The sequence below is a fragment of the Bactrocera dorsalis genome, chromosome 6 (assembly GCF_023373825.1).
Source record: "Bactrocera dorsalis isolate Fly_Bdor chromosome 6, ASM2337382v1, whole genome shotgun sequence".
In the NCBI taxonomy this organism is placed as follows: domain Eukaryota; kingdom Metazoa; phylum Arthropoda; class Insecta; order Diptera; family Tephritidae; genus Bactrocera; species Bactrocera dorsalis.
The window spans coordinates 6,238,416-6,250,002 of NC_064308.1; the positions used below are offsets into that span (position 1 = coordinate 6,238,416).

The window sequence follows — 11,587 nt, forward strand, 5'->3', positions numbered from 1 at the left end:
ACAATGTTGCCATGCTTATGCTGTTGTTGTTTTTGAAGAACAATGTTTCAATTTTTGGTTGGTGACATATTCACATGTGTGCGCATATGTACGTTTGTATGCTTGTGCATTATTGAAGTTATAGTTCTTTTTCTTTCGTTTGTCTTTCATTTCTGCGAATTCTCAACCATTTTATGTGACTTTTGTTTTAATCACTCTGCGTTGGCTTTTGAAAAATTAAGACTATACTTCACAAAATCATTTCTGTGTGTCTTCATTTCCATTTTGGAAATCGACCCGCGATGACGAGGAATATCATTTTATCTGACAGCGTGAGGTTTAAGAAGTTCATTTCTAATATTGTCTTGTGGAATATTAGAAATGATGTTTCTTCTCCTTACAACGGATAAAACGACTTCTGAGTGGTGATTTTAATGAATAATGGCCTTTAGAAATATGCATATTTGCATTATTTGTCATTTCCAAATTCATAGCATATTCGTAGCAATAGAATTTCTATGGCATAAGTAAAGTAATGTCCTCCGATTGTCACCCCTTGCCGCTGTAGCAGCTTCGCCTACAAACTTGCGTAAAGATGTATGTATACTTATGATCGTGAATACATATCGACGCAGATTTTTGCGAGAAGCACCAGAAAGTTGTGCAATTTATGATTTTTAGCTTTTGCTATCGTCGCGAAAAGCCGACTTGTTGGCAAAGGCATGCTCGGGGAGATGTTACGGCCTCTGTTTTTATGAATGAAAGCGAGATCGCTTGTGGAATTTGCGCCTGCGTTCATGAATAAAATCGTTTTTGTTGTAAAATTTACTACACTTGTTCTTCGCCAATTTGGCTGCCATATTGACTTGTGAAGATCAATTTTTTGTTGGTGACATATTCATATGTGTACGCATATGTATGTTTGTATGCTTGTGCATTATCTGTTCGGAAATGTATGCAAATATATGTACATATAAGTATATATGAATGTAGGAACATGCAAGTCAATGCGCGCACATGTAATAAGTATATTGATAAATGATGAAAATATGTTTTCAATTTCTGAACGCGCACATGCGTATACATACACTCATATATATAGCTGTTACCCTGTGTGCCTCGCTACACCTAAATCGATTTAAACTCTTAAGGGTTTTTACTCTGTGTTTTATTTATTGTTGTAAAACTGTTACTTATTTATAAAACATATTGGTGTACAACATTTTTGGGTTTTCCGCCTGGCGCGTAAATGAATAAGCACCTTGGTGTTCCCACTCTCGAGCAAGCGACGAACAATTGGCCGTGGGAGAAGCACGGTTCTTCCAAATTGACGCCGCACACTTGAAACGTTTGTCCTTGCGATTTGTTGATGGTCATCGCAAAGGCAAGACGTACTGGGAACTGCAAGCGCTTAAATTCAAACGGCATGTCCGTTGGAATCATGGGAATGAGTGGTAAGAGTACAACATCACCTGCTGCCTTGCCATTTAGTATTGTTGCTTCAATCAAATTTGGCCACAATTTTTTGACTGAAAGTCTGGTGCCATTACACAAAGTCGGTGGTTTCAGATTTCGTAGAAGTATAATGGGCGAACCGACTTTCAGGACCAAACGATGCGGTGGCAGACCGGGGGGATCCAAAGAATTCAAGAATTCAGTTGGATAATTGACTACTTCAACTTGATTCAAAACGCTATCAATCGATGTATATGTTGTAGCTTCTCCTGGTAGTTTTTCTTGAATGGCAAAATTGATTTCGTTGACGTGTACATTCTTCGGTGCCAATATTGCGCGTTCACTTAAATAATCGTTGCGTTGATAGTGTTGAACAATATTCGGAAATACACTTTCAATCAATTCTTCTTTCGATTGTAAAAGTGTACAAAAGTTGTTCGGCAAAGTGATCAAACCGGTATCATCGATTAGTATTTTGCCTTCGCCAATGTCCAGCAACTGCTTCGAAAACGCCGCTGCGGATCGATCATTTTGCAATTGGACTCGCATGTTGATGGTAAGAGTCAGCCTTTGAACATGTCTCCACAAAACTGACGATTTTAAACATGCGTTTATTTCGTCGGCAGGAGTTGATCGAGGTATAATCTTATCATAAGCATTTTTCTGCTGAATATTTAATTTGGTAATGTTAGCTTGTATGAAAGCATGCAATTCATTGCATCGTATTGGTGTTCACGTTGAAGCTCATGGTCAAGCATATCAATCACTGAACGATTGGGCGCAGTTATGCCAAGTTGCGCTAATGCCTTATTCGCAATTGTAAGGCACACATCTTCAACCAATATCAAAGCATCATTATACATTTGTAATGTATATAGCAAGTTTGCGTCCGATGCTCGATTACGCGACAAAACTAATAAGTCCTCGGTCGTGCATTATTATTGTATCATTTATTTTTTTTTTTTTTTTTTGCAAAACGTGAAATGATACACACATTAAATTTCTTATGTGCACCCTCCAAACAGACCCCAATCACCCCTGAAAATTTCATTGAAATCGGGCAAGCCGTCTAGGAGGAGTATGCGAACAGGAAGTTTTGCCACTTAATTTTATATATAAGATTTGATTTTGGCGCAATTATCGACCCTTGTCAATTTGCCCAATATATTAGTAGGAGAAAGCTCAATACTTATTTACATATGATATATACAAAGAATATGTAAGAAGAAGATTTTTACTTAATATGTAAATATTTATTTGATTTTGGCGCAATTATTGAACTTGTCTTAATATACAAAATTGAGCCAAAACGTAAAATGAAATACATAATTACTTTTGCATGTCAATATAGAAAAGCCGAAGGAAAAACGCAAATGCATATATTGCACATACATACAAGCGATTTCTTGGTTGAAAGCAAAAATTGAAATGCCGACGACAAAACGAAATTGCTTACATTCGTACATTGCGTATGAATCATGAAAATATCATCATAATGTTTAGTTAAATCTTTTATATATTTAAAATGAGTTATTATAAAATAAGATCAAATTAACATTAAATAATATGAAAAATAATAAATCAAAAATAAAAAAAAGTTCTACATACATATTTCCATCCTATGGAATATCAAAGAAATTATTTTATAAATACATATATTTCTGTCTCTTCATATTCTCGGTTAGAATATATGAGAGAATTGTAAAAAATGTTAAAATTGCGAGGCGAATTCCGACTTACAATGTTAACAAATGCGGTGAATTCCCTAATTTGAATCTATCAAATGTTCGCAGTCGAACCTGCTTCTTCTCTATACTTTTAAGTTCTCTGGACAGTCTTCATTTACTTTCTTTGCAAATCGACCCGCGATGACGAGGTGACTATTCACATGTGTGCGCATATGCGCAAGTGAATTTAAGTTTTCTAGTTTTCTTTCATACAAAATGATATGCATTTTTTGGAATATCACTAAGAAGTATAACTTCTTCCGCGCGTAGGGACTCCACGCACCTTTTTTTCCACATAAAAAATTTAAGGAGTTCAAGAGCTCAAAGCGTACGCTACATCAGCTACCTACCCGACGGCATTTCAAAATGTAATAAAATAAATATTTCAAGAGCTCGAACCTACCAACCCTAAGTCTTTGCGGAAATGATTATGTTATGATAACAAATGCCCACATACAGATTTGGCAATGGCAATAGCAATAAATTTGACAGTTAGTAAGACAGTTGTGACACTGACAGTTAGTAGATTTTATCCTGTCGAGATGCCCCGTTAGGGTGATTCAAAAAAATTTTTGTTTTTCCCTTGGTACTCGGAAAAATAAGTTTCTAGACACCTCTAAGAAAGCCTCTCCAAGCATGAATTCTTAATTGTAACGGGAAGGTCCTCCCTCTTACAGTTTTCTAATTTTTCTTATTATCAGATAGAAAAATTTATATCTCGCTTCCAACTAATTGAAAATATATCTTGTTCCTTAGATTTTGTAAGAAATTGAATGCTCTACAAAAAAGGTCTGCAATGATTTTTTCGTAAACCCAACCGTTTAAAAGATATTAACAGTTAAAGTTTGATTATTTTTGAGAAAATTGTTTATTTCTTATGAATTTTATAACTCAATGAAAAAAAATTACTATGAAATAGGCATTATTATTTAATAAACATACTGACACACTCTCTTTGCAATATTTATTTATTCTCTAACTTCATCAAAATTATATTATCGGTCATAGCATTAATAATATTTTCTTATTGCTGAACGTCAATCATATGCAGTACTACGAGTATATCGCTATCTTTTGGTATTGCTAGATCTCTAATCTGTAAATCTGTGAACTCATTTTGTTCTTTTATTTCTGTTCAAAACCATTGTTCCGTTACAATGTTGTGTCATTAAAATTATTACCGTCAACATTATCCAAATCTGTAAATTTTTCAATTCTCTTTATATTACTAGCATGGATTTTTCTAAAATCTAACTGCTTTATAATTTTTATGAATCCTTCCGTTCCTTGTTTTGTAAAGTCTTCCCTGTTCCTATTCAGTTTGTTCGTTGTCTTTTCTTTTTGTTGTTCTAAATTTTTTCTTACTATCTTTTTATCTACTTTATTGTTATGAAGTCTATCTAGCTTTTGTATTAGATGTTTAACTGATAAATTTTTATTTAATTTATATATCATTCTAAATTTTTCTGCAATTTTATTATTGAATCTTTTAATGTCTGCATTACCCTTATGACTTGTAATGGGCTTTCGTCCATAGCTGAGGTATGCTCAGCCGCTCCAGGGTCAGTCTTGGGACCCACGAACCCTTAGCAAATAAAAGATTTAATTCAATAGATGAAGTGTCCATACTCCCCTTTCAGTGGACAGCCAGACCAGCGTGTGTTTTACGGCGATGATTGGTGCAACGGCGATTTATGCACAACGGTGACTTGTACAACGGCAATGTGTACGACGGTTATTTGTGCAACGGTGACTTGTACAACGGCAATGTGTACGACGATTATTGGTGCAACGGCGATTTATGCACAACGGTGACTTGTACAACGGCAATGTGTACGGCGATTTATGCACAACGGTGATTTGTACAACGGCAATGCGTACTGCGGTGATCTGCACGGTGACTTGTACAGCGGCAATGTGTACGGCGGTGAGCTGCACGGTGACTTGTACAGCGGCAATGCGTACTGCGGGGATCTGCATGGTGACTTGTACAACGGCAATGTGTACGGCGGTGAGCTGCACGGTGACTTGTACAGCGGCAATGTGCACTGCGGGGATCTGCACGGTGACTTGTAAAGCGGCAATGTGTACTGCGGTGATCTGCACGGTGACTTGTACAGCGGCAGTGCGTACTGCGGTGATCTGCACGGTGACTTGTACAGCGGCAATGTGTACTGCGGTGATCTGCACGGTGACTTGTACAGCGGCAATGCGTACTGCGGTGATCTGCACAACGGTGACTTCCCTGCGGAGGAGAAGTGGTTAATTGATTGCACAAGGGAAGGAGCACTCACTCGACGCGTTGACCTCTGGTTCGCAACTCCCTTGGCGTTGCTTATTGCCCAGTCGCCTGATGGCCGCGTTAGCGTTCCCTTAACGGTGCCCAACGGTGTCCAGGCAGCGATACCAACGCCGCGTGTTCTAGACGCGGTTACGGCAGTGCCATCGTGAGCATTGGCATCACCCAGCGGTGATGCCTTTGCTGCGCGGGGCCTGCGAATCGCCTCCCCCCTATTTTGGTAAAATAGTCTTCTAATTGTTCGATGAATGTAATGTGATTTCTATCCGTTAAAGGATATGCTACTCCATATTTGGAAAATTTATCTATAATTGTTAAAAAATGGAATCTTTTTATTACATAGGTGTCTGTGTGGATTATTTCATTATTCTTCGTAGATGTTTCGTATGAAAAAATTTTTGTTTAATAGGTCTCCTATCACATTTATTTATTTAACACTCCTAATTTCGGATAGTAAATTTTATTTCTATTATAAGTTTATTATATATTTCTTGTATGCCGAATGCATACTTTCTCTGATGTGATACAACGTAATTTGTTTAATGGCTTCAACTTCTGTTTCTATATCCTGTGCTCTCATTGCGCTCTTTATAAATTCTAACTGTTTATCATTTGAAAACATTTATATTCGTTTCTTTTGTACTATATTGTACTGTCGCTCAGATAGTTCTGAATAAATTCCTATTTTTCCTTTTGTTATATCTTTTTTAAACATTCTATCGAAATCATACTCTGAAGTAAAAATAATTATTTTTCATGTATGTGATTTAGTTCTTCTGTCTTGTTGTTTGTCAAAATAATTTCAGTTTTGTATTTGTTAACTATCTCCTCCTTGATATAAAAATGTTCTTGTACATTTTTTTCTGCTGAATTTATTGTTTGCATTGATGTATCGGCATTTAAATTGTAAACTAACGGGTGATTTTTTTGAGGTTAGGATTTTCATGCATTAGTATTTGACAGATCACGTGGGATTTCAGACATGGTGTCAAAGAGAAAGATGCTCAGTATGCTTTGACATTTCATCATGAATAGACTTACTAACGAGCAACGCTTGCAAATCATTGAATTTTATTACCAAAATCAGTGTTCGGTTCGAAATGTGTTTATCGACAAATTTTGTTCAGCGATGAGGCTCATTTCTGGTTGAATGGCTACGTAAATAAGCAAAATTGCCGCATTTGGGGTGAAGAGCAACCAGAAGCCGTTCAAGAACTGCCCATGCATCCCGAAAAATGCACTGTTTGGTGTGGTTTGTACGCTGGTGGAATCATTGGACCGTATTTTTTCAAAGATGCTGTTGGACGCAACGTTACGGTGAATGGCGATCGCTATCGTTCGATGCTAACAAACTTTTTGTTGCCAAAAATGGAAGAACTGAACTTGGTTGACATGTGGTTTCAACAAGATGGCGCTACATGCCACACAGCTCGCGATTCTATGGCCATTTTGAGGGAAAACTTCGGACAACAATTCATCTCAAGAAATGGACCCGTAAGTTGGCCACCAAGATCATGCGATTTAACGCCTTTAGACCATTTTTTGTGGGGCTACGTCAAGTCTAAAGTCTACAGAAATAAGCCAGCAACTATTCCAGCTTTGGAAGACAACATTTCCGAAGAAATTCGGGCTATTCCGGCCGAAATGCTCGAAAAAGTTGCCCAAAATTGGACTTTCCGAATGGACCACCTAAGACGCAGCCGCGGTCAACATTTAAATGAAATTATCTTCAAAAAGTAAATGTCATGAACCAATCTAACGTTTCAAATAAAGAACCGATGAGATTTTGCAAATTTTATGCGTTTTTTTTTTTTAAAAAGTTATCAAGCTCTTAAAAAATCACCCTATATATTTAGATCATGCTTTAAAATTTCATAGGTATTTTAATTTCCTTTTATCACACCTTCATCATCCTGTATACTACTAAGAAAATCCGTTACTCTGTTTTCTTTTCCTTTAATATATTCAATGTTAAATTGATATTTCTTCTTCTTCTTCTTCTTCTTCTTTACTGGCATAGACACCGTTTACGCGATTATAGCCGATTACGCGATTATAACAGCGCGCCAGTCGTTTGTTCTCTTCGCTACGTGGCGCCAATTGGATATTCCAAGCGAGGCCAGGTCCTTCTCCACTTGGTCCTTCCAACGGAGTGGAGGTCTTCCTCTTCCTCTGCTTCCCGCGGCGGGTACAGCGTCGAATACTTTCAGAGCTGGAGTGTTTTCATCCATCCGGACAACATGACCTAGCCAGCGTAGCCGCTGTCTTTTAATTCGCTGAACTATGTCAATGTCGTCGTATATCTCGTACAGCTTATCGTTCCATCGAATGCGATATTCGCCGTGGCCAACGCGCAAAGTACCATAAATCTTTCGCAGAACTTTTCTCTCGAAAACTCGCAACGTCGAGTCATCCGTTGTTGTCATCGTCCAAGCCTCTGCACCATATAGCAGGACGGGAATTATGAGCGACTTATAGAGTTTGGCTTTTGTTCGTCGAGAGAGGACTTTACTTTTCAATTGCCTACTCAGTCCGAAGTAGCACTTGTTGGCAAGAGTAATCCTGCGTTGGTTTTCCAGGCTGACATTGTTGGTGGTGTTAATACTGGTTCCTAAATAGACGAAATTATCTACAACTTCAAAGTTATGTCTGTCAACAGTGGCGTGAGAGCCAAGTCGCGAGTGCGACGACTGTTTGTTTGATGACAGGAGATATTTCGTCTTACCCTCGTTCACCGCCAGACCCATTTGCGTTGCTTCCTTGTTCAGTCTGGAGAAAGCAGAACTAACGGCGCGGGTGTTGAGGCCGATGATATCTATATCATCGGCATACGCCAGCATCTGTACACTCTTATAAAAGATTGTACCTGCTCGATTAAGTTCTGCAGCTCTAATAATTTTCTCAGCAGCAGATTGAAGAAGTCGCATGATAGGGAGTCACCTTGTCTGAAACCTCGTTCAGTATCGAAGGGCTCGGAGAGGTCCTTCCCGAACCTGACGGAGCTTTTTGTGCTGCTCAAAGTCAGTTTACACAGCCGTATTAGTTTTGCGGGGATACCAAATTCAGACATCGCGGCATAAAGGCAGCTCCTTTTCGTGCTGTCGAAAGCAGCTTTGAAATCGACCAAGAGGTGGTATGTGTCGATTCTCCTTTCACGGGTCTTTTCCAAGATTTGGCGCATGGTGAATATCTGGTTGGTTGTTGATTTACCAGGTCTAAAGCCACACTGATAAGGTCCAATCAGTTTGTTGACGGTGGGCTTTAATCTTTCACACAATACGCTCGACAGAACCTTATATGCGATGTTGAGGAGGCTAATCCCACGGTAGTTGGTGCAGATTGTAGGGTCTCCTTTTTTGTGGATTGGGCATAGCACACTTAAATTCCAATCGTTGGGCATACATTCGTCCGACCAGATTTTGCAAAGAAGCTGATGCATGCACCTTATCACCTAATTTACCTAATTTTAATAACCATCGTTGGTGTTTTGGTGACATGTCTTTCCCTCTATATTTTGAATATAAATATTTAATTCGTTGATGATTTGTTACAATCTTAATTTTTCTACCGTATAAATATGGTCTAAAGTAGTTTACGCTCCAAATAATTGCTAAAAATTCTTTATTTGTTGCTGAATAATTTCGTTTATGATTATTAAATGTTCTTGATGCATAACATATTGGAGTCCTTCTTAAGATATGAATGCTCCTGTTGCAGAATTTGATGCATATGTAGTTAATGTAAAAACTATTTCAAAATTTGGATACCGTAAAATTGGATGCGAGCTAATTAATCGTTTAAGTTTTTCGAATGTTTCTATATATGAAGGATCTTTTAAATTAATTATGACTCCTTTTTTTTAGATATTTTGTTATTGGTTGTTTCACCTTTGCATAGTCCTTAACACTTTTCCTATACTAACCTGTTATACCGAAGCTCTTAATCTGTTTCTCCATTATTCTAGTTTACAAAATAGGGCATCAAGCCAATCAAATAAAATCAAGGTAATAGAAGACCTTGATTTTATTTGATTGGCTTGATGCCATATTTTGTTAGAACATGCCCTAAAAATTCAAAAAATTACATTTATCAATTTGTGTTTTTAAATTTTTAAAATAGGATCCTAATACCTTGAAAATATCTCTAATTGATTGTACGAGGTATGACAATTAAGTAATGATCCCATAAAAACCGTATATTAGAAAATTATTCTACAACTCTGCCATACCCTTCAAAGTAATCCCCTTGGACAGCTATACAGCGATTCCAGCGCGTTTTCCATGCTTCCGCGAGTACCCTAGTCAGGGCCGCCTGGATGTCCTTAATCGACTCAAAATGGCTTCCTTTGACCACCGATTTTGTTTTAGGAAACAAAAAAAATCACAGGGTGACATGTCGGGCGAATAAGGTGGCTATTGCAACACGGCGAGGGCGGTGTGGCACGGCGCATTGTCATGATCCAGTTACGAGCGATGTCTGGGCGCACCCTGTTGACTTGTTTTCGCTATCTTTCGAGTACTTGGCAGTAGTAGACTTGATTCACAGTTTTCCCCGATGGAACGAATCCTTTGTGGACGAAAACGTTCGCGTCAGTCCGCACCTCGACTGGTCTCCCATTCCGCGCTTCGTCTTCCACGCTTTCACGCCCCTCCTTAAACTCTTTATGCCATCGAAACACCTGGGTCGTGCCCACTATCACCATATACTCTTACAATTTTAGCGTACGTTTCCGAAGCTGTTTCGCCCAATCTGGCGCAAAATTGTATCGCGACGCGTTGCTCTTGATTTCGTTTTTCGTAATGAGCACTAGAGCAAGCTAGAGCGATGATACATACGAGGGCTGTCCGATAAATAACCGACCTCAACGTGAAGCTAACGGAACATCTGAAAAAAAAGTTTCTACTTCAAATTGTGCATATTATAATAGCTACTCGCCAAAATTTCAGAAATTTATCTTGCGCAATTATCTGTTGACAGTCGTTTTTGTGAGTCTATTTCGGTGATTTCCCCAAAATGGAAAAAATTGAATATCGAGCTGTAATTAAATTTTTATTTTTGAAAGGCAGTACGCCTTCACAAATCAAAGATGAGATGGACTCTGTGTATGGTGACTCTGCACCATCGTTTACCACCGTAAAATTTTGGGCAACTGAATTTAAACGTGGTCGCAGGAGCTTGGAAGATGATGAACGTCCTGGGCGTCCAAAAACTGTAACCACTAACGATAACATCGCTAAAGTTCATCAATTGGTACTAGACGCCCGCCGGATTAAAGTTAGGGAAATAGCTGAGATTATGAAGATGTCAAAAGAAACTGTTTGTCACATATTAAACCAAGATTTGGGGATGAGAAATCTGTCCGCGCGTTGGGTGCCGCGTTTGCTTACGCTAGGCCACAAACGTGCGCGCATGAGCATTTCCAGCGCTCTGTTGGCTCAGTTTAGAGGCAATAAGACCCAGTTTTGGCGCCGATTGATAACTGTAGACGAAACTTGGATTCATCATTATACGCCCGAAACAAAAATCCAATCTAAAGTGGATTGAAAAGATTGACTCGTTTTTGCAATTTGGCAATCGTAGACTTGATTCACAATTTTCCCCGGTGGAACGAATTCTTTGTGGACAATTCCACGGCTATCAAAAAAGGTGAACTAACCAAACTAGAGCGATGGTACATATATCAATGGAGAGGGGAGAGATGCCCGAAAAAGAGAAAGGGAATTTCAAAGTTAAAGGTTTACCACAAGCGCGGCAATAAAATCAGTCTCATTACTTAATTGTCAAACCTCGTATATGTTTCTGTAACGTTGTACTAAAGATTAGTATATGTATCAATTTAGTATACCACGCATGTTTTGTTTATAAAATTTCGTAAACTTTCGGTCATGAGTCGTTGAATTTCGGTACATTCTTTAACCCGAATGGCATCCTTGTAAATTCATACAAGCCATGAGGTGTTACGAACTCTGTTTTACACCTATCTTGTACTTTGATTGTAATTTGATGATACCCGTTTGCTAAGTCTAGTGTAGTAAAATATTGTGCTCGTCCCAATTTATCTACAATTGTATCAATATTAGGAAGAGGATATTTACAGAGGATAGTTACATCATTCAACTTTCTATAA

General features: G+C 38.3%; 1 pseudogene; it reads left to right on the forward strand.

The window, feature by feature from the left end:
• The first annotated feature begins 218 nt into the window (after window positions 1-218).
• LOC125779795 (small nucleolar RNA U3) lies at window positions 219-406 on the forward strand (annotated as a pseudogene).
• Window positions 407-11,587: the final 11,181 nt, after the last annotated feature.